Source organism: Dromiciops gliroides, chromosome 5, assembly GCF_019393635.1.
Source record: "Dromiciops gliroides isolate mDroGli1 chromosome 5, mDroGli1.pri, whole genome shotgun sequence".
In the NCBI taxonomy this organism is placed as follows: domain Eukaryota; kingdom Metazoa; phylum Chordata; class Mammalia; order Microbiotheria; family Microbiotheriidae; genus Dromiciops; species Dromiciops gliroides.
In genome coordinates, this window is record NC_057865.1 from 40,920,939 (window position 1) to 40,946,723 (window position 25,785).

Consider the following 25,785-nt stretch of genomic DNA (forward strand, 5'->3'; position numbering starts at 1 on the left):
TACACGGAATCTTGGTGTGGGAGGAGGGGAAGTAGGATATTAATTTTTTAAATAAGACGCAAAAAATTTGAATATTGGTACAGCTGAGCTAAAGGAAAGGCTGAAGCTTAAAAAAATAAAGATAAAGATGGCAGAAACAGTCACCAATAAATTGTGGGAAGAAAAATGCCTGCAGTGAACTGCAGGATATGCCGCTATTGAGGGCATTTCTTTGGGAGAGGATTTGGGGGAGAGCCTGTAAGCTGAGGGTTTTTTTCCCCCTGGCACTACATATAGTGATAGTTCACTACTCGCAGTCAATCAATGCCTTTACAGGCTCCTTAGGGAAAAGAAAAGCCAGCATCTGAATTCGGCAGACTCAGACCTCCATAATCCACTGAATAGTGGATTTCAAAAGGACTGCTTGGCTTCCATAAGAGGTCACTAAGCAGAGGTCCCTAGAAAGAAGGGGGGGGGATGTCTTATGTCTTAAGTCCAAAGAAGACATTGAGAATTTGTATCTACCAGTGACACAGTCTTGCCTCTCCTCTCCCATTTCCCTAAGCTTACAATAGAAGGGACATTCCATACTGGCACTCTAATAGGAAGGTATAAAAGTTCTTTGGGGATTCACCTAGTTGATGGGTAGCACTGAGCTCATCTGATAACCTGCTGGATAAGAAGTGAGTCTACTTACTGACTTTATAAGGATTTTGCTCCATTCCTAGGTTTGGAGAATAATACATAGCATAATACAATAATACATAATATAGCATGGGAGAGGGGACAGTGAGCCACCTTTCTTCCAGTATTTGAGACAGTCTGATGCCAGATCTCTGCTTTCTTCAAAACCCCGTCTCCCCCAGTTTTTCTGCCTCTTTGCTCTTTGCTATTATGGTGTCTTTTTTTTTAAATCCAGGAAATAACTTGATTTCCACTATGTCCATGATATACTCCCAGTTTCCAAATGCCTACAATTTCCAGGAGGTCCAGGATTAGGGGAAAGTTAGGGGAAAGTAGAACTCTTGCTGTTGGAAAAGAGGTCAGATTTTATGGCTTTTTGGATGGCATCATTGTTGGGAGCAGGCAACAACTTTTGACTGATTTCAGTGGAGGGGAAAAAAAAAGAAATGAAAAAGACCAGTTAGTTACCATGAAACTTAACTGGGAAAACGTAAGTGAAAATATAACTGATTGCTAATAAAGTGATATATGTAGTTCGTTGCCCCCATATAGAAAGATGGGACAAATTCTCTTTACAGCTTAACTGACTCAGAATCACCAAATGGTACAGGAGAGGAATTTAAAGAATATCCCGTTCTAGACCAACCTCTTTAGTTAGAAAAGGAGGGAGGAGGGACTCAGTAGTAGTACACACTAGCCAAAGGCAACTTTAGATCATTAACTTATGCACTAAGCTATGTGGTTTTTTTGACCTGCTGGACAAGGTTCTGCTCTCCAGTCCACCAAAAGCCTTCCCCCTCAGTGCTGCTTTGAAAGTAGTAATAATGGAAAGGCTTTTCTTTCAGGGACTTCTCCTCCATGGGTTGGGGGCAGGGAAGGTGATATGGAATGCCAGAGATGAGAATCTACCTTTCCCACTGAATTTTTTCCCCTTTAGGAGAGGATACAAGGCCACTTAAATCAATAAGCTTAGGGGCACCAAGTTGAGAATGGTTCTTAATCCCTTTCTTAGATGCTACAGGTAAGAGGGGGAAATGCTATAAGAAAGGCAAGGAGATAGTAAATCCATCACTTTCTCCTGGCGGGGGTCTGGAAGAAAGCTCTCTACAGTAAGAGCTACATTACTTATGGCTTAGCCTGTTTAGTTTCTAGCTGTATCAAGGAATTCATACATGGGGAAGGAAGGGTTGGCTCCAGTGACCATTAGGGATCCTTTCAATGCTGAGATGCTAATGACTCTAGGGGACTAGCCATTTATTGCATGGGAGGCCCCTGTGAAGGTAACTTGTACTGCTCAGAAGGAAGGTTTTAAGCTTCAGCTATGCTAGCAATGTGCTGGAGAGGAAACAAAGCCGTTTTTCTAAGCCATAGTCCTCCCCAAGTCCTTGGCTCCCCATCTCTAAGAAGCCTGTAGGTGTTAGGGTCTGCCTTTCCTGCCAGTAGATGGCGATGCTGTCTCTGGGAATTCAGCCTGGAGGTTTAAAGGAGTAATTGGCCAGCTGTAGTCCTGCAAAGCTGTCCTGTGCTATGTCCAAGAGATTAAAAAGAAAAAAGCTGTGTCAGCCTTCTGTTGGAAAGAGTCACAAGGAGAATGCATCTGAAAGACCGAGCAGCATCTAACAAGTTGAAATAATGGGTGCTACCACAGAAGATGAATGATTGGTGATTTCATTTGCTGGATCTTTTTTTTTTTCTTTTTTTGAGGGGGGAGATGGGGGAATGAGGTAGTAAATGATGATTAAATGTTCTTAGCATAGTATTTTGTTGGTTAATTGACTGTAAGGTTAATATCATTACAGTGGATTTAATTGCAATTTTGAATATCTCCTTTGCTTTTGGTTCTTTGCACAAAAGCTAATATGCAAATCTGAGCATGTGCCTGAAAATAGACTTATGAGAACCAGAGCCTAAGCAAATATCAGAAGCCTAGAAAAGGCATATGGTGCATGTATCCTTTGAAAACAGGAAGTAACAATTGGGGAGTGAGTGAGATTTGTGACCTCATCATCATAGGTATCCTCTGAAAACAGAAGGAATGGCCAGCTTGTTCATTTTTAATTTTTTTGGTCATGGGAAGGGGTGGGGGGATCCAATCCATTTCTCTGTTCCTCTTTTATTTCTGCTGTAAAGCTATCTATCTTATCCAAGAAATAGACAAGTTGATTTCCCCTGTATTTTAGTATCTTATATTGTCTGGCATACTGAGAAGTAAGTAAGTAAGACTTGAACCCCATTCTACCTGAATCCACATCTGGCCTTCTATCCACTATTCCAGGGGCCCTTCCCCTGGGGACTGTGAATTTGTTTTGTTAAAAAAAATTCCGATAATTAATTTCAGTATACTTGGTTTTCTTTGGAATTCTACGTATTTTGTTTCTCGCATTTAAAAATATGATTCTGTGATAGGTTCTGGAGGTTGGATCAGACTTCCAGAAGGGTCAAGTCTACTAAAAAAAGGTTAAGAGCCCCTGAATGCCACTATAATGCCCCTCATTAATGGGAAAAAATAATAGAAAAAACCCTGTTCCTGCAAATGTCCCCACTTGGAATGTGGCATCACTCTACTGAAGGGCTAGGTTCTGCAGGCCACTGAAAGTCAGTTACAGAGTGTTCCCTTCGAAGTTCCTATAAAATCCCTAACAAGCACCCCAAATACCTGCACTTAAGAAAACTATTAAGGAAGCGCTTTGCTGACTTTCTGTTGAGGATAGCAAAAAGTGATCCAAGGCTGGAGCAGTGATTCTCTGTTAACCTCATTAGACAGGAGGAAATTTTCAGCTCTTGCCTTCCAACAACTCTCTAGAAGCCCTGTCATGTTGAAAGTGTTTGCTAGAAGTATTCTTTAGAAGGCAAATGTCTCATAGCAGCCTCGCAATGGTGTGCTTTGAAGGGCAGGGTCCCGTAGAATAGAACCCAGCAGAAGTTTAGACCAGGCACAAGGCATACTTGAGTAACGGTGTCTTTCATTCTTAGCAATAGTTCTCCAGGGCTGTTCATATCTTTGACTCAGCAGTGCTTGGGGCTCATTAGAGGATTCATTTTCCGTGCCCATCTTAATGATCTGATCACTGCTACCAATGCTGAGACCAGCACTTAAATAAGTGAGGTTGCAGCCAGCAGTGGGCACTCTCCATCTGGCCTCCCTGCATTTTCCTGTCTTGGCATGGTGGATAGAGCACTGGACTAGAACTCGGGACGATCCGAATGTGCTTCCTACCTTAAACAATTCCCTCTCTCAGACTTGGGAATAATCATGGTGCCTCCTGCAGGTAGTTGTTAGGAAGATCAAACGAGACAAGTATTATATTAATATGAGCGATTATTAGTAGTAGTGAGATCATTGGTCTGGACTGGAAGTGACTTAGAGGGCCAGTCCCCTTGTTTTGCAGAAGAGAAAACTGAAGCCCATAGAGCTGGGGTGGTCTGTCCAAAGTCACACAAATACTAATTAGCTGAGCTGGAATTTGAACTGAGGTCTTCTTTCATCAAATGCAAACCTTTTTCTAATTCTCTCTAATTAACTATATGGCCTTGGATATTTCAGTCTTTCTGAGCCTCAGTTTCCTCATATGTCAATTGAAAAGGTTGAAGGAAATGGTGTCAGAGATACCTTCTAAGTATAACATTCTGAGGCTCTCTGACTATATTGCTGCCTCCAGGATTTCTCATTTAGAAGGTACCCTGGTAATGGAAGCGTAAGAGCCTTCTTTGTGTCACGGACTCCCTGGCAGTCTGGGGAAGCTTGTTGACCCCTTCCCAGAATAATGCTGTGTGAGATAAAATATATAGCATTGCAAAAGAAACCCATTTTACAGAAATAGAGTTATCGGAATATTTTATCAAAAGGTCACAGACCCTAGATCAAGAATCCCTGGCTTCTCAGTCCTTCATATGGTTGGCAAAGAGAAAATAAATTAATGCAAAGGGGGCAATTGAGATTATTCTGTATCATACTTGGTGATATTATTTCAATATTTTATTTTTAAAAATTTTAAATAAGCATTTATTTTCTCTTATAACAACTTATGCATCATCAGGCAAAACAAATGCCCACGTTGGCCATATCCAAAATACTTAGGTACATTTAAAAGTGTCTCCCTCTAGTTAAGATAATTATTTGGGAAGCTTACTCACAGCATTGGCATGATGGGGGTTAAGGATGCTGGGGGTACCCCTCAGGGTAATCTTGATCTCTATCTTTCATTCTTTGGAGACAGTGGTTTTCCATGACTGAAAGCTGTGCAGTATCCTTAGAAGAATATTGGTGTAGAGCGATGGCCCTTTGTTTCAGGGAGAAACTAGAGAGTTATTAAAAGCTCGCAAATTTCCCAGAGGCAATCCAGCTTGCTACCTTCCTCCTATTTCGTTATGCAACTTTTCCTTGCTTATTCTGAACACTCATATAGTTGTCAAGTTTGGGTTGTTTTACCTCTGTGATTTCTCTTTTCTTCCTCTCATTTGCATTCCCACTGACACTCAGGGCCTCAAGATACTTCTCTTGGTCTGTTGTAATAGTATTCTAACTGCTTTTCCTGTCTCCATCCCTACCCCCCTCTAACTCAACCTACTTAATTTTGCCAGAATAATCTAAATAAAACTAAACCAAATGATACCACCCTGATCAATGGCTCTCAATGCATCATCATCACAATCAGCAGCAGCAGCTGCACACATATAGAGAGCTTCAAGGATTACAAAGTACTTTATTCACAATAATCCATTGACCTAGGTGGGCAACCCAGGAGTTGAGCTCCTAATTGGATTTTAGGGCCCTTTATGATTAGTCCTTAACACACCTCTCCTCTCTTATCTTTCATTTCTTCTCTTCTTTTCTTAATCCACAGCTTGGCCAGAGTGGAATGTTTTCAATTCCCCAAGCATCCTCCTGGGTTTCTTGCCATCATGCCTTAGCTTATACTGTTCTTTCCAGAATGCCCTTTCTTTGCCGTTCTTCCACTCACCGAGCTCCATAGTAAGCATCTTGCCACTGCCGCAATAAGTGGTAGGCTTGTTCTCCTTGAACAGAGGGGACAGACCTAGGATCATTGGATGCAGTGTATATAGGTAAAGACTTAGGCTCAATGAATGGGGCAAAATGATCTTTCTCCACAATTAGAACTGACCGGAAGTGGAATGGGTTGCCTTAGGAGGAAATAGGTTCACCCTTGCTAGAGATCTTCAAACAGACTCTGGAAGATCACTTGTTCCAATCTGCCCTTGGCCCCTTTCTGGTGGACCCTGAGCAAGTCATTTAACCTCTGTTTGTCTCAGTTTCCTCAACATAAAATGGGGATAATCACAGCACCTACCTCACAGGTTTGCTGTGAGGATAAACTGAGACACTACTTGTAAAGCACTTAGCACATTGCCTGGCACATAACCTGTACTATCGAAGTGCTTATTCCCTTTCTCCTTTCCTCCCACTTGTCAGGGAAGTGGTAAAGGGGATTCCTATTTGTGTATGGGCTGGACTAGATCATCTTTGCTATCTCTTGCACTACCGAGCTTCTGGGAATTCTTACCTGTCCTTCAAAGGCTCATTTCCAAAGGCCATCTCTTCCATGAGGCCTCTCTTTTTGCCTCCTTATTTCTACTTTGGCTAGAAGTCATCTCTCCTTCCTCTGAAGTCCCAGAACATTTTTGTGCTTCTTATTGTTCTTTCATACCCTACCTTTTCTTAATTATTTGTGTCCACATCTCTCCTTTCTTGCTAGATTGTAAGGGCAAGAATGAGGTTTTATTCTGTTGTGTGCCCTTTATATCTTCTAGCATAGGGCCCGGCATGAAACTGAGTATTGGTTGAGTCAGTGAACGTTGAACATGCTAGCCCACCTTCCTTATTCTATAGAAGGAAAAACTTAGACCCACAAGTCAAGAATGACTAGCTTAAACTCATGCAAATGACTTAGTGGCAGAATCCAGTGCAATAGTTTTTCCTTTTTTCTTGTGCCATTCTTCTTTTCCTATTTTATTCTCAAAGTTAAGAGAAAACATATTATAATGGAAATAGCACTAGATTCAGAGTGATAACACTTTTGGGTTTAAGTCTAGCCTACATCATTTATTAGCTATGTAACTTTATCTAAAGCATATAAACTTCTGCTAACGTATGTAACCTGAGTTTTTCGATCTGTAATATTTGCTCAGAGCTTGTGTAAGGACCAATTTAGAGAATGTGTCCAAAACACGTTTATATTATACAGTGCTACTTTTGTAGCAACAGGGTGTATAGTATGGGACACATTGTCCCTTATCCTGGATTTTGGGTAATTTCCCTTCATGTAAATGTTTGAAGAGAGCTTGACCCTGGAGTCAGACTCAAGTCCACACTTCTCTTTGTAGTTCATCCCTGTTATACTGACTCACTTTGGCCAGCATATTTCTCTTTAGGCTGCTTTGAATAATATTTCCATGCTTGTTCAGGATCCTCTTTGGAAAAAGTCCTGCCCTACTAGGGGGTAGTTGATATATTTTAATTTAGGCTAATATAAACCATTGAAGTCTAGAATAATTACAATGAATAATGAATAACTCATTGAAGGATAACTTTGCATCATAATACTTTGATTCTTAAAATCCTTGTTTTCCAACGTTTTGCATCATTCGCTCCTTCTGTAATGACTGTAAGTTCCTAACTAGACTTCTTAACTAGCGTGAGCTCCTTCTGTCTTCAAGTTTGTATCTGTGCTGGTATCAAAGTGGTCTGCAATCTTGCCTCAGGAGGGGAATAAAATTATTCACTTCTAAGGGTTTTCTGATTAATTGGTGTTTGGAAAACATTTGCGAATGAATGAAGAAATGAAATAGATGTGAATTCCATGAGGTTCAGTATTCTTCCAGTCCCTCAGTGAATTCCTGCTGAGAACAGCTCATCCATACTTCCTCCTTCTGTGCCATTCTTGTCAAGACTGTTCCATAGAGTATAACCTACCCCGTGTGCTAGCAAGTTTTATTATTTCATGAAAATCAGTGTAACCCTTGCTTGAGCTTTCCATCATTAACCCTCCCTCCCTCCCCATATTTGACACATGCCTGCCTTGCCTCTTGCCTCTTCTTCCAGGCCTGTAGGGCATAAATCATACCATCTCCTAAGCTGTAAAATGAGTAGGTTGAACCAGGTTATCTCTAAAGGTCTTTCCAGGTATGAAATCTTTATGAAATCCTATCTTATCCCTGGACTAAATATGTTCTGGAGATTTTGGCCACTGGGGAATTATTTGTGACAATCTTCCATGACACCTGTGTATAGACATAACACATCCTTACATACTTTTAGCATTTGTACTGGAAAGTGCCCCCGAGTAACAAATTGTTCTGAGTGGCGGATACTTCATGTCGTGGATGTGTCATGGGTAGAATCTCTGGGTTGGTTCCTTGACCAGTCATTCTCTTTTGTTTTCCAGTCTCTGGTTCAGCATGCAGGAAGAAGCAAGGAGTGAGGAAAAGCAGAACTAATGGGCCATGAGGATGTAAGTGTGTTTGAAGGCTGCCCTACATACCACTCCAGGGTAAGGCCACAAAACCGTCTTTGCCATTGTTTCTCCTCCTTCTTGGTGGTGGGTGGCTGTTGCCTCCTTGCTTCTTGGCAGTTCCTTTGCACTGGTGTTCCCCAGATGCCAGTATGATCTGACAATTGTTGAGCTTTGATGGCCCCGAATAATAGTACATCGGCTAATTGCTTGTCTGTCTCATGTATCAGCAAGCATGAGCAGAAATGCTTGACCAGAGAAAGTCATAGCATGACATTTAGTCTGGTGATGTCAATTTCTCACTCATCATCAAAAACTGTTTTCCTTAACTGTTTAACTTAACTTAACTTAATCTATTTAGAATGTAGATGGGTATTAGAAGGAATGAACAAGAGCAGAAACTCAACGTGGGTTCCCTATGGAAAAGGTGGGGGGAGATATTAGGTAGTGGCTGGGTCATGCCCCAGGGCATTTTGGGGGATTTATAAAGACCAGGTAGGGTTTGCTCAGGAAAAACCCATCCCTATAGCTTTATCACCCCTATCATTACCACCTCCCCATCTTCTAGATTTTGCCACACTGCCACCACCTCCATACCACATAATCTGCAATCTGTCCCATGTTAATCACTTTGTTTGGGAAGGAAATAACTTGCCAAATGAACAACAGATATATTCTAGGATTGGTGGCAGTAGTGTTAGTAATACATCAACATTTTTGTTGGTTCAACTGTCTCCTAGGCTGGTAGAGAAGGAGAATCTTTCTAACTCTTCATTATTCATGATTTGGTTTATTCCACTGTAATCAGTGAGATCTCATGAGAAAGAAAAGAAGGGCCCCCATGCATTGGGTGAACCCCTTGAGGCAAACTTATGCGAGAGCACAAATAAGAGTGGCACAAGATGGGCAGGTTTAGAGGAATTGCAATCTGAATTGTTTTAGGGAGCATCCACATAGATGAGCTCACACATCTATCAGAGTGTATTCGCAGTCCCTAGTGAAGAGTTGTCTGCACAAAAAGCCGTGGGGTTTTTACTGAAGATTACTTAGAGCTGTGGGAGGATTTCACTCCTTCCACACATCTTTCCTTTGAACGTTGGCAAAAATACAGATGGGGAGTAGTAGAGAAAGAGGCAACATCTGTTTAAGAGCTTCAGCTCCTATGGCTTGGGCTCAAAACGGACTCCTTGAGGAGAAAATTGGAAATTCATAAAAAAGCACAGCAGAGTGCCTCTTTTCATGATTAGCGATGGGGAGTGGATGGGAGTGGGATATTCATTTAGCCAAGACATTGGCTCATGCAGGGTTGTTGGAGACACTAGTGTGGTAGCACCTGGGCCAAGTCTCACTCCCCCATCCCACAGCCAAGAAGGATAGTGACGATGGAAGGTAATGTACAGAACTGCACGCACTACCTCGTAGGCTGGTAATGAAGAAAACTCGCCAAACTAAAGAGACAATTAGGAGCTCAGGGTCTCTGGAGAGTTCCATAAATGTGCATTATTACAGCTTTGGGTAGAAGTGCACGTGTTCCATTAAGCAGCCTAGTAAATTCCCAGCTGCAGAACTCCATGAGCAGGGAAGAGTCAAGACTGGCGGAGTGGATCGAGAGAAATCATAGCCTAGTGCCTGGGAGCTTGCTAAAGAAAGGATCCAGCCTTTGCCAGCTTCTGGCATGAAAGTTGGGCATGAACCTTCTCTGTCCCCCCTCCCCAACCCCCTCCTGCACCGGTGGCTCTCATTTATCTTGGAGTTTTAAAAATAACCAGGAATTACAGAGTATCTGACAGGAATACTAAGACTGACACTCTTTATCTATTCAAATTCATTACAGTGCTCTCTTTGTGGGAGTGGTTGGTAGAGGGAGGCTGTTCCCAAGTCATGTAGCCTGGGCCTGATTGTTGTCAAATAGGAGGGAAAAAAAAAACGCTGCAGGGGCCCTTGGGAAGCAGTGCTTGAGACCCTACTGGTGATTCTATAGTGTCCTGCTGAGCACTGGGGTAGAAAAGATCATAGTCCTGGCCCTGGGGTGATATATGACTGCGAATGATCTAATGCCACTTAGTGCATCAGTTTACCTAGCTGAAAAAATGGGCATAGGAGCATCTACTTGAAACAATAGAGGTCATAACTAATGGTAATAGTAGCTATGCTTTAGTGTATACTACACATACATAGTAGCTATGTATTAGTGTATTATATACATAGTAACTAAAGTATTGTTACTAGTATACATAGTAACTAATACTCAGATAGATAAGTACTTTCTAAACTGCTACAAAATAAGGTCTGTTGACTCACATTCCCAAGAACAGGGTGGGTTGGCATAACCGTTTAGTCATTTGTAGGAGTGTCTTCTGAATAGACTGGGAGATAGAAAAGGAGAGGAAGCTGCTACTTATTAGGAGTGCTGTAGAGGTGTTAGGCTGTATTACATTTTTTTTAATATAATATTTTTTTTAAGTGAGGCAATTGGGGTTAAGTGACTTGCCCAGGGTCACACAGCTAGTAAGTATTAAGTGTCTGAGGCCAGATTTGAACTCAGGTATTCCCGACTCCAGGGCTGGTGCTCTATCCACTGTGCCACCTAGCTGCCCCAGGCTGTATTACATTTTAAAACTAAGTCAATATGTGACCCCTAGGTATTCATACACACACATATATGTAGAAATACACATACACACACATCAGTGGCCCTCATTTTTATTAGAGTTTCATGTCACTGTTATGGAGGATATTCCTATTCAAGTACAACTTAGATTAGTTGGCCTCAGAATCCATTCCAACTGAGACTTGATTCTGTGATTCAGTTTTTGTGTTATTTAAACAAAACATAGCTTAATTTTAAAACAGATATGGTGGAATGTGGCTGTGTGGTGCTATTCACCATTTGCTTTTTAGACCATTATTTAATAGCTGTTTAGCAAAAGCTGCTTTGTCATATTTAAAGAATGAATGCTGTGTGTCATGAAGAAAATCTGATATGTGTGCCAGAGAAAGAGCTAGTCCTGAAAAGAATTTTTCTTTGAGTTAGAAGATCAAGGCCCATTTTTTCCACATTTTAGTACAACCTCTGGTGACCAGGCTTGTAATCGGGGGCAAAGGGGAAGAAGGACCTCTTTGATTCTCCAAGTCTCCTTTTTCTAGTGGAACCAAAAGTTTATGGATGGGCATGAAACCGATTCCTGAACCAATGGAGTGGGGGAAGGCTGCAATGGTGGTTCATCTTAGATTTTGCCACTCTCTTTATTCAGCAACCCAGACATTTTAGAAATGTAGTATGGCCATGGTATGAGTTTCCTGAGTCTTCTCTGACATCACATTTGAACCAGTTGGAGTGGGTAAACATCCTTTCTTTTCCTCAACTTCTTCAGTTTTGTGTTTTTGGTATATTCTATAGTTTTAGTGTCCACTTTATCATTATTAAGAAATTCATGTTTTTCTATTGACTGACAAACCAGATATGCTTCTCCGGGGCAATGAAAACTTCATCTTCTTCTGTGTGGCCAGATGGCCACCATAGTTCTGAAGAGCCCATCAGAAGCATGTGTGTGTCTGTGTGTGTGTGTGTACACATATAGGTATATGTACATATATATACATATATATGTATGTGTGTATACCTGTATGTATATATACATATTAGAAAAAAACCGTATTATCATGAGGAGGAATTTATAGGATTCACTTGATTGCCAAAGACATCCAGGACAGAAAAATGGTTAAAAAGCCCAGTCCTAGGAGGAAGGTCCCCCTGTTTATCTTTTCATAATTCTGTGCTGGAAACTTAGTTGATTTATTTGTCTAACTGAGTTTTTTTTTTCTTTCTTTCTTACTATTCTATGCCCTCTTAACTATTATAGAGGAATTTTCTTGTTGTTCCCTTGATATTTATCTCTTCCTGGTTTGACATCTGGTATTTTAATAAAATTTAAATGTAGAATAAAACCTCCTTTATTTGACACCATTGGAGGGTGTGGTATTACACTGTCCAATACATTTGGTATACATTTGCCAAATAATTGAAGCTTGTCTTTAAACTTTTCAGCTTTAAAATAATTTTTTAAGCACTTGAGATGAAAATCTTTTTCTACAGTAAATTGGAGATTCTCTGCTGTGCTTTACAAATTTCCAAATTTGCCTCTATGTTCTTGGTTGCTTATTTTCTTTCTTGCCCCTTCTTATTTCTGTCTGTGTACTTGCCTTTAGAGGCTCCCTCTTCCTTTTTTTTTTTTTTTTTGCGAGGCAATTGGGGTTAAGTGACTTGCCCAGGGTCACACAACCAGTAAGTGTGTAAAGTGTCTGAGGTCTGATCCAAACTCAGGTCCTCCCGAATCCAGGGCCGGTGCTCCATCCACTGCGCCACCCAGCTGCCCCTCCCTCTTCCTTTTTAAATTTAGTGTTTTTAACATGGAATTATTTAAGAAACTAGATAATTTTACCTCCTAGAATCATGTCTTAAAAAAATAAGAATAAATGGGTGACTAGTAAAGGCCTGAGTGTTTACTGGGAGCATAATGCATGAGCTTGATTAGGAGCCGGGGATATCTACAAAATGGGCCCAACTTTTCCTGTCAGGCTGGCTTATACCAGCCCTTATCATTGTAACGATTGGAATGACGCCACCTGCTGGATACTTACTGTAGAAGAGTTCTGCCCATGAAGCAAAGGTCTTTGAGGGCAAGACCAGGCTTCAGGAAGTGACGTGGACTAGTGGGAGGAGGAAGGAAGAGACTGGCGCTCAGTCTCGCTCTCTTTTCCTCTGGACTCTGGTGGAGAAGGGAGCTAGAAATGTGCTCTCCCTTTAATAGATAGAAATCTAGGCCTTTTTCTCTCTCTTTACCAAATTCTTATTCTCCTTAATAAATGCTTAAAAGTCTAACTCTTGCTAAAGCTTATAATTTATTGGCGACCACTCATTAGATATTTTAGACAGTTTAGCTAGAATTTTAGCCCTTAACATCATGGTCTATGTTTGTACCTTTAGGAAGGCAATGACAGTCAAAATGATGAACACAGAGCAGTGATAATAAATACAAATACAGCTTTGATTTAGATGGAAAGACATGTTTAATTATTTTCCTGGTAAATACATTTTAATATAGTAATGGTATAATTTTTTTGTCTTTCATAGTTCTTTGCCTTCACAGTGTTGTTTTGGATAAATTGTTCTCCCTTCACTCTGCCTCATTTCATACAAGTCTTCCCAGGTTTCTCCCAAACTGTCTCCTTTATCATTTTTTTTCTGGAACATTCATTTCATTCCCATACCACAGTTTGTTCAGCTATTCCCTGGTCGACGAACTCTCCCTTAATTTTCAGCTCTTTGCCACTAAAAAAAAGTTATAAAAATTTTTGCACATGTGGGCCCTTTTCCTCTTTCTTTGATGGATCTGAGGCACAGGCTTAGTAGTGGCATCTCTGTGTCAAAAGGTCTGCACAGTCCAGTAATTTGGGGGGCTTTAGTTCCAAACTGCTTTGCACAGTAGCTACTCTAATGCACAGCTTCACTAGCAGGGCGTTCCTTCATGTGCCTGCCAGTTCTGGCCCTCTTTCCACTATGTCTACCTCATGAGACTCTGAGTTTCCTTTCCAGGGGATCTTACTTTAAAATACAGTGCTGTATGTAAGGGTAGCCCACATTTTAACCAGTGCATTATTTGTCAGCTCAGTTCTCTTTTTACTTTGCCAAGATTTTTAAACAATTGAAGTGTTGTATATGTGTGAATCTATGAGCACAGTTGTTTTGTAGAGGAGACATGGGTTTAACCTCACCCCAACCCCAATGGCAGGGATAAAGCACTGGCCCTGGAGTCTGGAGTACCTGAGTTCAATTCTCACCTCAGACACTTACTAGCTGTGTGACCCTGGGCAAGTCACAACTCTAATTACCTTAAACATTCAGAGCCATCTCCAGTTGTCCTGGTATATATCTTGCCACTAGATGCAGATGGCTCTGGAAGAGAGAGTAAAGTTGGTGACCTTACACAGCCCTCCCTCACTTCAATCCAATTCACTACAAGTCATGACATCACCCAGATGTCACAGTCCTCTCCAATGATGCCGCCACCCATGCCGCAGCCACTGATGCCAGATGATGATGACGATGACAACAACAATCCCTAATGGCCCAAATCTGAGCATGTGACCCTGGGCAAATCACTTAATCCCTCAATGACCCAAGCACCTGTTTAAGACTATAAGCTGCAGTACATGTCCCAGTCTGTGTTGGTAGAGGGAGTTTCCCTACTGGGAGCTCTCTGCATGGATGAAATCATAGTGCCGGGACATCTTCCCCCTTTGTAAACAGTGTTCATGAAAGAATTTTCCAGGCGAGCTAAAGAAACTGTATTTCAGGTAACTTCCTGGTCAATTGATGACCTAGAATTTCTTTCTTCCTAGTTTTTTGGCTTCCCGATCTCCTTGTTTGGCCTATTAATGCAGGCGGCATGCACTTCTCACAATGAAATCCCAGATGGTCAGGAGCTGAATTAACTCCTGGGCCCTGCTTCCTGGGCGAACTTGGCAGCTTAAGGAAATGGGGCTTGTTAAACTGCGTAACTTTCTGTGGCATCGGCCTAGCACATAAAGCACCATGCCCCCACCCCGAGCGAGTGCATTGTCTCCAAAATATTTGCTCTTTAATCAGAAGCAACCAAGCTGTCTCTTCTCATTTGGTATCTTCAGGCTCTGATTCGCAGTGACCAAGCTTGCTTTTATGGGACGTCTCTCTTGGAATTGCCTGAAGCCTGACAAATGCTTTGGAATAGGCTCCAGAGCATTTCCAGGAGTAACCAAGACCAGTTCCTATCACCTCCCAATTTGATCTCCTAGAAAGAGGATTTAATTCCTAGGCACTAGTATCTGAGGAGTTAGCCTCAGAAGCAGAAATATTACATGGGAGGGTCAGCAGCAAAACCCTTAAGCCTCTGCAAGAAGTTTTACTTGAACTTACTTACCAAGGAATGATTCCAACTGGTACAAATGGTGGTAGAGGGAGGATTGGGGGTGGGGGTGGTCAGGCAGGTGGAGGGGAAGGTAGTAGTGACTGGACCTAACCTATATATTGAAGTGAAAATTAAGGGGAAGGGCAGCTAGGTGGTGTAGTGGATAGAGCACCGGCCCTGGATTCAGGAGAACCTGAGTTCAAGTCTGACCTCAGACACTTGACACTTAACTAGCTGTGTGACCCTGGGCAAGTCACTTAACCCCAATTGCCTCACCAAAAAAAAAAAAAAAAGAAAAAGAAAAAAAGAAAAGAAAAAGAAAGAAAAGTAAGGGGAAAAAACCTTCAGGTGAAGAAAATTATGCCATCAAGCTAGGCCTATTTTGAGTTTTATCAAAGTAAGATTGTGTGGAATGAGAACTGAGAAGAGAGAAACAGAGACAGAGAGACACACACAGAAACAGAGAGATAAACAGGGAGAGATAGAGAGACAGAAAGGGAAAGTCAGAGACAGAGAGGGTTTTTGGTCTGAAATCATCACTCAGCATAGATTTGAGGGAGGGAGAAAGGTTAAAAGTGGATCAAGCCAACCCCTTCGTTTTATAGTTAAGAAAACTTCACTGGGGCCCAGAAAGGGACTGACTCACAATCCTATAGCTACTGAGGCACAGCCCTTACTTGAACCCAAGCCTCTATTTTACTATGACATCTCAGCCCATTTCTTTTGACAACCTTCACTCTACATCCCCTCCCCCTTTTGTTTTTGAGTGGGAGTGCCCCTTTACCACTTTCATTCTGCCCTCCTCTACTTTATCCTTCTTCCTCTTTCTTGCCATCCCAGAAGACAGATTGGTATATAGAGGGAAAGTATGTAAAAGGAGTAGAGCCTGGGAGGGAGAAATCTGACTCACTGTAGAGGTGGCATAGTCAGGTGGGGGAGGAATATAGTTCTGATTCTTTCTTTGGAATCTGTAGTTATAATCACTCTAGTCTGGGACTAGCTTAGACACTGGAAGAACAGCAATATGACTACCAAGGAACTCCCCACGAAGCTTGGAGTCTGCAGAGCCAAGAGACCAACTGTCCACCAGCTGGCGGATCCATGAACACTAACACCAGTGTTAGTTTCAGCTAAATTCACAGGAGTTGTTGACTTGAAGGGAAGCCACATGGTGTGGTGGATAGACAGTTAGTTGGCCTCCAAGTCAAGAGGAACTGAGTTCAAGTCTCACCTCTGACATTTACTGACTGTAACACTAGGCAAGTAACTGAACCTCCCATTGCTCTCTGGGGCTAAGTTGCAGGTAAGATGCTAACTTGCATTGGTTGAGGGAGTTTGCTCTCTTGGGAATTTGTTATTTCAATGAGATCAAGGGTCTGGTCCTTATCCCTGTCCCACTCACAACCTAGAACTCTTAACTTAATCTTACATATGATTCTGGTGTGCACAGAGATAATGCCACAGAGTGGTCGAGAGTGAACTAAAGACAAGACCGGATCTCCTCTCACTCACTCAGATGTCCTCTGCCACTGCCTCCTCCTTCACCCTTCACATGGTATCACATTATGAGGTGGCCTGACTCCTTCCCAAGGCTAACCCCTCCATCTGCTGAAGTGATCCCATTCACCCCTGTCTCTTCCAGCAGATTTCTCCCTCTCTCACCCCTGCTCTGTCACTTATTTTCAGTCTTCCCTTGTCTGTTGGTTCGTTTTCTCCTGCTTGCAAACATGCCCATGTTTCTTGCATCCTGAACCTCCCCCTACCCTTGATTCTTCCATCTTTACTTAATTTCATCCTATATATTTTCTGCCCCTTGTGGTTAAACTCCTCTAAAAAGGCATCTACAGTAAGTGCTTCCACTTTCTCTCTTCAACCCCCTTACAATCTGGCTTCTGACCTTATCATTCCACCAAAGTTATTAATCGTCTCTTAGTTGCCAAATCCATCGTCCTTTCCTCAGTTCTCCTTCTCCTTGACCTCTCTGCAGCCTTTGACACTGTTGAGCCGTCTCTCCTCCTTAACATTCTCCTCGCTCTGGATATTCAGGACACTATCCTGGTCCTTCTATATATGTGACTGCTCCTTCTCCGTCTTGTTTGTTGGATCCTCATCCGATCGCTCCCTCTAACTGTAGATGTTCCACAGCATTCTGTCCTGAACCCTCTTCTCTTATTGGGGATATCATCAGCTCCTGTGGATCTCATTATCATCTCTATGCTGATGATTCTCAATCTACCTCTCCTGTCCCAACAACCTCTGTTGACCTCTAATCTTGTATCTCCAACTGCCTTTCAGGCATCTTGAATGGGATGTCCAGTAGACATCTTAAACTCAATATGTTGAAATGGGAACTCATCTTTTTTTGTGTGGGGGGCAAAGAGGGTTAAGTGACTTGCCCAAGGTCACAAGCTAGCAAGTGTCAAGTGTCTGAGGCTGGATTTGAACTCAGGTCCTCCTGAATCCAGGGCCAGTGCTTTATCCACAGCGCCACCTAGCTGCGCCCAGAACTCATCTTTTTTCCCTAAATCCTCCCCCTACCCTCACATTCCCTATGACTGTAGAAGACAAAACCATCCTCCCAGTTATTCAGGTTTGCAATCTGGGCGTTATCCCTAACTCCTCCCTGTCTCTCACCCTGCATGCCTCCCCTCCCCCATTCAATCTGTTGTCAAGGCCTATCAGCTTCATCTTTGCAACATCTCCCAATATGCCCCCTTCTCTTTTTTGACACTGTCACCCCCATGGTAGAGGCCCTCATTCCCTCACACCTTTGTTGCAGTAGCTGCTGGTGGGTCTGATTGCCTCAAGTTTCTTCCTCACTCCAACCCATCCTCTATTCAGTCACCAAAGTGAGTAAAGCACAGGCCCCCCCCCCACCCCAAAAAACAAAACAAAAACCTCCAGTGACTCCCTATTGTCTTTAGGATCAAATAGCAAATCCTCTGCTTGGTATTCAAAGCTCATCATAACCTCTTACCTCTTATGCCTTACTCTTAAACACATACTTTTTTTTTTGGTGGGGCAGTGAGGGTTAAGTGACTTGCCCAGGGTCACACAGCTAGTAAGTGTCAAGTGTCTGAGGCCAGATTTGAACTCAGATCCTCTTGAATCCAGGGCCAGTGCTTTATCCATTGCACCACCTAGTTGCCCCTCAACACATATTCTTAAATCCTGTAACAGTGGATCTTCTTGCTGTACCATGAACAAGACCCAGGATCTCTTGGCTTGGGCAATGATTGTCCCCCATGCCTGGAACGCTCTCCTTCTTCATCTCTGCCAACTGGCTACACTGGCTTCCTTTATGTGGAAACTAAAATCTTATCTTTTACTGGACACTTTCCCAACCCTTCTTAATTGTAGTGTCTCCTCTTTGTGAATGATTTCCTATTTAGCCTGTATATAACTTTCTTTGTATATATTTGTTTGTTTTCTCCCCTATTAGATTGAAAACTCCTTGAGGGCACAGAATTTTGCCTCTATTTATCTCACCAGTACTTAGCACAATGCTCAGCACATAGTAGGTGCTTAATAAATGTTTACTGATTGGTTGAAAGAAAAGGAGCTAACTATTGCCCTTTGTTTCCACATTCTCTCTTCAGAAGGATAAATCCTAATCATGTAGCCACAGAATTTTCTTTCTTCCTTCCTTCCTTTCTTTCTTTCTTTCATGAGGCAATTGGGGTTAAGTGACTTGCCCAGGGTCACACAGCTAGTAAGTGTTAAGTGTCTATGGTCGAATTTGAACTCAGGTCTTCCTGACTCCAGGGCCGGTGCTCTATCCACTGCACCACTTAGCTGCCCTGCCCCAGAATTTCTAAGGGGAAGATGTTGGGGCCTATTTCTTTTACAACTAGCAAAGAAAGTCCACATTTCATGCTCCTGGATTTGACACATACACATCCCTCACCTTTGCCTCTTAAAATCCCTAGGTTCCTTCAGTATTTAGCCCTTGTACTTCTTCTAGGAAATCTTTTATGATTTCCTTAATTGTTAAAGCCCTTTCCTTCAACTCATTATCCATGACCATACTTGTTATCATGTTCTCTCCTCACAAACAAACATGAGGTACACAGTCTTTTATTTTTTTGGCTTGGTATATTTCCAGAACCTAGCTCAGTGCCTTGAGCATAGTAGGCACTTAATTACCTGCTTGTTGAATTGGGTTGTACATATACATGTTTAATGGTAATTGTGTGTATGTGGAGGGGGAAGAGAGATAGAGACAGAGAGAAGAGAGAGATATAAGAGAGAGAGAAAGAGAAACAGAGATGAGAGAGACAGATGAGAGAGAAAGAGAGAGAGAGAGAGAGAGAGAGAGAGAGAGAGAGAGAGAGAGAGAGAGATGAGAGAGAGAGGATAGAGAGGAATCTCACATGTTCAATAGTAAACATATGAAAAAACATGAACACATTCTTCTAATTGAAAAAGCTGCTCCCAAAGAATGTTAGCAAGTATCCTTTCGGGCGAGAAGCCAGGATATGAGAGCTGTATTCCCCACACATAGTCTCAACTTTCCCATCTGTCAAAACATGATTATCTGGGCCACCTGTGTATCCCACAGGAATAATGGCTAGGTGGATGAGTAAATGTTGAAAGACATTTGGAGATCCACTGATGAGTCTTGTTAACAGCCACGTTTTTATTCTGATTCAGAGAAGAAAGGAAGGTAAATTGGCTTATTACTCCAGAATAAATTCCATCGAAGTGTTGATTTCCTTGGGATTAGGGCCTTATTCAGAGAGTCTTCCTCTCCCCTCTCCCCCTTTTTTGGAGGGAGACTGTATCATTTTAACAGATTATTTCTTGTGTTTCCAAGGATCAGGCTACCCATTCTCATACAAATGTAGGAATCTTTGTCTTTATCCATGCGTGATTTTGTCTCTGAAGACTGATGGCCCAAACTCCTGAACAAAACAAGGTTGGATGAACTAATCACTTGCAGCACAGACTGTTTGGAATTGGAAGCCTTGGATTTCTTAGCCCTGACCCTTTGGATCCCATTTAAGCCAAACAAAGGGAATCAGTTTTGACTTTGTGCTGAGAGGGATGAAGGAGAGAGTGGCCACTGTAGCTGGCAGTCCAGAGTCATGGAGGATCTGTGTTGACAACTTTCTGCCCCTGGTACTGATTACAGAGGTGAAAATGGCCCTGATGACTCATCCCCCACTGATCTGCCTCATTGTCTTCTTTCTCCTTGAGGATGAATATCTCTTCAACTGTAGAATGAAAAAATGGGAATAGTGAGGAGGGAAGAGACTGGGGGTTGTTGCTACAATGAAATGGATAAAATGTAACTGAGCTTCTTAGAGAAAAAGAAAAAGAAAAAGAAAAAGAAAATGTGCATTCTGAACAGGAAGTTGGGAGGCATTGATAACATTCTCAACCTCCACAAATTTTGTAAAGAAACAAAAGCCCAACATCCTCCAAGAAACCAACCAAACAAAATAAACTTGCCAAAAGGTTGGTCTGGAAGAAACATTAATCCTCGGGCACAGATTAAAAATAAAGATGTGCAGAACTGTTTGCTGAAAGGAGCTTTTTAACTTTTAAATCATAAACCAAAATTGTAATCCTTTAATCTGGAACTGATGGTGAATCCCGGATGTAGCCCCTAGCCTCAGGTGCTGACAAAAGCCTTTCCTTTTCCCTTGGAGAGGACGTGTCTTAGTTTATTCCTGATCCTTTGCTTATTGAACTAGCAAAACGCTCATTGGGCATAAGCCATTAATTACTTTGGCTGGGGTAAATCATTTAATGGTGATTAATTAGGAAATGATCGTACACATCATTAAAGAGACCAGAAGCCCTGAATAAATGGGAATGGTCCAGGATTTTGAACCTAATGTCCTCCTACCCATTATAAGGACTCACTTTATCCTTGATTCTAGGATTATTTTACCTTCCTAAAGAGGCTTTTTTTTTTTGCTCAAAATGGAGAATCTGGTTTACTTCTAGGCTCTAGCCCTTCAAATGTTTCTTTTATTAGTATATTTCTACATAGCAGTAAATTGATTTCCTTATTAACCATGCACTTCCTCTGCTCATGGATACTTAAAAAAAAAGGCCTGGCAGGTGCAGAACATGATAAGGCCCAGACAATACCATGAAGAATAAAATAGATTATGTTTTAACAAAAAACATTTTTTTGAAAAAAATTCATTTAGCTCAAGCTCATTAGCTAGGCCCTTAAAGATCTATTTCATTAGAACTCAACACTTCCCTCTTTCCTTCACCTCTAAGCCTAAAGAATAAGGAAGAAGAATTATTTTTTAAAAACATTTTGAACATTAAATATTTTACAATAATTTTTCTGCCCTCTGTTTTAAAAATTGTTTTTATAATGTTTAGCACTGTTCTTCTAGGCAGCCACATTCTTCCTCCAAGTGTCCTGCAAAAAATCCCAGTGTCCTTTCTCTTCTTTATTCTATTTGAAAACTCATTATTGGCTCCTTATCAAATCCTTTAGGCCAGGTGTATTGTCTCTACAATTTAAGTAATCCCCTTCTCTCCTTTTCCTCTGATGTTCCACATGCCCTAAAAGAATATTTTGGATTTTTTTCTTTTCCTACTCAAGCTAAGAATAACTTTCCTATTTTTGTTCCTCCTTTAGTCTGATCCTTTTTCTTTGGTCATGGTGGAAATGTCTTATGTTTATGGTCCTCATTGCATTCCTTTTTCCTTTGTAACAAGTTCTTCCCCTTTCTTGTTTCCTGGCCCCATTTGGCTTTATAATGAAGCCTCTGGACCCCTTCTCAGAATAATGTTTTTAAATACACAACTTCAAATACATAGGAATATAAAAGAAACTCATTATATTGAAATGCACTTTTCTGTATCTACATCTAACTATCCTGTTTCTGTCTCTGTGTCCTCTTTCTGTTTCTCCATCTTTCTCTGTCTCTCCTGTGTGTTTCTTTCCATCTACCTACCTACTCACCCACCTATTCTATCAATCAATATCCATTAATATCCATCCATCGCTCCATTTAAACCCACATCCCCACCCCAGCTCTCTAGACTTCTTTTTCAGAGACTTTGTTTATCCTCCTCTGTTGTCCCCATAAAAATAGAAGCCTCTTGAAGGCAGACTCTTCTTTTTTATTCTGAATTCCCCCAGTGCTCCACACACTTCCTGTACTGAATAAGTGATTGTTGGTGGATTGATATGTCATCAGTTCTGGTGAAAGGACATTGATAATCTAGAGTGTGTCCACAGAAGAGTGACCAGGCTTGTGAGGGACCCCTCTATGATGATTGCTTGAAGAAACTGGAAACATTTACCTTGGAGTAGAAAAGACTTTTGGGAGAAGTTGGGGGCGGGGAGAGAAAAGGAATGATCACCACCTTCAAGTATCTACAGTTATTCTTTCCAAATCATGTGGGTTAAAGGTTAAATTTTTTTGGCCCTCCCTTCGTTTCAGAGAAGATGTCTAATTTTTTTCTTTTTTCTTCTATGAGGTGTTTACAGTACCTTATTGCAAAATTTGAGTTAATACTATGCAAAAATTTTATGCATTTCTGAGTTTCTAAAGTTTTTCTGTCCTCTACTGGCCTTTGGGTGTAATCTGCAACTTCTGCAAAACTCCTCCCACATTCCCATTTAATTTCTTATGCTGATCAGTGATATATGGAAACCATGATGGGAAAAGTAGATGTGGAAGGGATAATTGTAAAGATTTTTTAGAAGGAAGAAGGATTAGGTCTGTGCCTAAAGCCCTTCATCACCAGCCCCCCTCCCCCACCTTTCCAGACTTCTTACACCTTGTCCTCCCTGCCCCTACACTCTGCTATCCAGTGACACTGGTGTCCTTGCTATTTCTTATAAACGATATCATCTATATACTCCCGTATATCTAGAATTCTCTTCCTCTCCATCTCTGACTTCTGTCTTCCTTGAGATCTTAGCTAAGGTCCTACCTTATGCAGGAGGCTTTTTTTTGGTTCTTCTTATTTTTTTGTATGAGGCAATTGGGGTTAAGTGACTTGCCCAGAGTCACACAGCTAGTAAGGGTCAATCATCTGAGGCAAGATTTGAACTCAGGTCCTCCTGACTCCAGGGCCGGTGTTCTATCCACTGTGCCACCTAGCTTCCCCGGTTCTTCTTAATCTTAGTGCCTTCCCTTGCAGACTACCCCCAATTTATCCTGTATATATCTTGATTTTCCAGAGTTGTTTGCATGTCGCCTTTCCTTTTAGTCTTTCTTTATATCCCCAGAACTTAGAACAGTGTCTGGAAAATAGTAGGTGTTTAAGAAACTTGTTGACTTGACTTGTGCTTGGCCCCAGAAACTCAGGAATAATGGGTGAAGGTTTCAGAGAACCAGATTTAAATTGCAATTTTTTTCACATTTAAATTTTACATTTTGAAAAACTCCCCAACAATTAGGGCTATCCCAAAGTGGAATAGGGAGAGGTAGTGGGTCCCTAGGCATTCCTCTTTCCTCCTGACCCCCAGCCAGAATGATCACATTTGGAGATGTTGCCATGGGAGGGTTTCTTAGATATCAGTTGGACTAGCCAGCTTTGGAGGTTTCTTTCAACCCTAAGGCTTTAGAATTCTTTGAGTTTTAATTTTATTTGTGGTAGATGATAACTCACTGTGAGCAGGCTAAAGAATATATTATCAGCCATGACTTGTGTCCTGGTGGTAGTTAAAGTCAAGGACATATATGACCAGAAGGAGGGAGTGCTAATTTTGTAGCAAGAGTGAGGGGTCACGGACAGCTAGGTGGCACAGTGGATAAAACACCAGCCCTGGATTCAGGAGGACCTGAATTCAAATCCAGCCTCAGACACTTGACACTTACTAGCTGTGTGACCCTGGGCAAGTCACTTAACCCTCATTGCCCTTCCCCCCTCCAAAAAAAAAGAAGAGAAAAGAAAAAAAAAACCAAATATGGGAAACAGAAGCATAGGAAGATTAAGTCCCTTAGCTGAGACAGCCTGTATATTGCATTGTTCCCCATGACATTTTTTGGGGGGGGGTGCGGGGCAATGAATGTTAAGTAACTTGCCAAGGGTCACACAGCTAGTAAGTGTCAAGTGTCTAAGGTTGGATTTGAACTCAAGTCCTCCTGAATCCAGGGCTGATGCTTTCTTTATCCACTGCGCCACCTAGCTGCCCCACCCATCCCATCCCATCCCATTTTAAAAGAATTGAAGGGGCACTATGTTGAGTAGATTTTTCTATATGAAGGTACAAGGACTAGAATTACACAGGATGAGAAGGAGGATGGGTCATAATCTCTAGCTGTGGAGATAGTTCTGACAGCAGTTTAATCATGGAGCCACTGAAATCTTGAAGTAAGAACTCTCCTAAAGGCCACAGATTGGATTTGTCACTGTGATGTGGTCTTTCAAGTCTATTACTACTGAAGGCATCCCATCAGTTGCTGACATTCGATAACATGCTTTATATTTTGCTTATCCAACCCAGGTCTGCCAACTCAGTTTTTTCATCTGTAAGATGAAGGGGCACTTTTACATTCCTCCCTGTACCTCCTTGTTAGTCACATCATTAGAGCTCAGAAAAGGCTTTGTCAGATTGAACTGAATAGGATTTTTCTCTTTGTGCTCTGTCTTTGTTTAACTCTAACGTTCTTGTACTTCTCACTTAACTTCTTTCATTCCACCTGGAGTCTGACATTTATTTTTCAGGATGAAATCAAGTCCTTTCTCTCTGCTTCTCAAGCCATTTTTAGCTGCCTCCTTCCTGATCAGTGTGGACTTATCTGGCTTTATCTAAGTGGGATCTTCACTTTTCCATTCCTACAATTGCTGTTGAGCTGTGTGAATCCCGTGGAAGAGCAAGAACAGTAAATCTAGGGTCTTCTCCTGCCCTCAGCAAATTCAGGCGGCTTTGGGCTCAAGATGTGACCCAATTCAGGCAGAAGACACCAAAGTGGTCCTCCTCCACAGACTTGCTCTGGAACTTTGGTCAAATCATGGCAATTCCCTGCACCTGGTGCTCTCATCCTATAAAATCGAGAGAATAATCTTAACTGCTTTAGAAGGGAGCATGGGTGTAGGGGAAAGGCTGCTGGCTCTTAAATCATAGGACTCCCCTTCTCTACCACTTACTGCCTTTGCAGTCTCAGCTAAGGGACTTAATCTCCCTCTGCCTCTGTTTCCCATATTTGTTTTTTCTCTTTCTTTTTTTTGCAGGGCAATGAGGATTAAGTGACTTGCCCGGCTAGTCACCCAGCTAGTAAATGTCAAGTGTCTGAGGCTGGATTTGAGCTCAGGTCCTCCTGAATCTAAGGCCGGTGCTTTATCCACTGTGCCACCTAGCTGTCCCCTGTTTCCCATATTTGTAAAATAAGGGTTTGAACTAGATAGTCACTTAAGTCCCTTCCAACTGTAGAGCTACAATATGTCAATTATCCCTAGATGTTATAGGAAATAGGCAATAGAGACCCAAGCCTTATGCCTGGGCAGCTATCAGCTTGGACAATTCCAAAGCAATGTGTGGTAGGGGCAATGCAGATAAGTGCCAAGGTCCTTATTTGTACTGGCAGGTGAATTTTGAAATTCAGCTATCTACTGGCCCATTTATTGGTGTTCAAAAGAAAAACCAGTAGACACTTTCCAAATGATCTATATTTTGGTTTCACATGGAAGAAAGAAATATGGCACCATTTATAGGCTACTAGGCATCAAAGTAATTGTGAGTCAGTACAACTTGCTTAGATATTTACTTACCCAAA

At 41.7% G+C, this 25,785-nt stretch overlaps 1 protein-coding gene across 1 annotated transcript in view; it reads left to right on the plus strand.

Annotated features, from left to right (window-relative positions):
• Positions 1 to 25,785, plus strand: part of TMEM108 (transmembrane protein 108) — a 379,104-nt gene that overhangs the window by 1,114 nt on the left and 352,205 nt on the right. Inside the window, exon 2 of the mRNA XM_043965158.1 lies at positions 8,067 to 8,171. The gene's annotated coding sequence lies outside the window, so the exon portion shown is untranslated. The remainder of the gene's footprint in view (positions 1 to 8,066; positions 8,172 to 25,785) is intronic.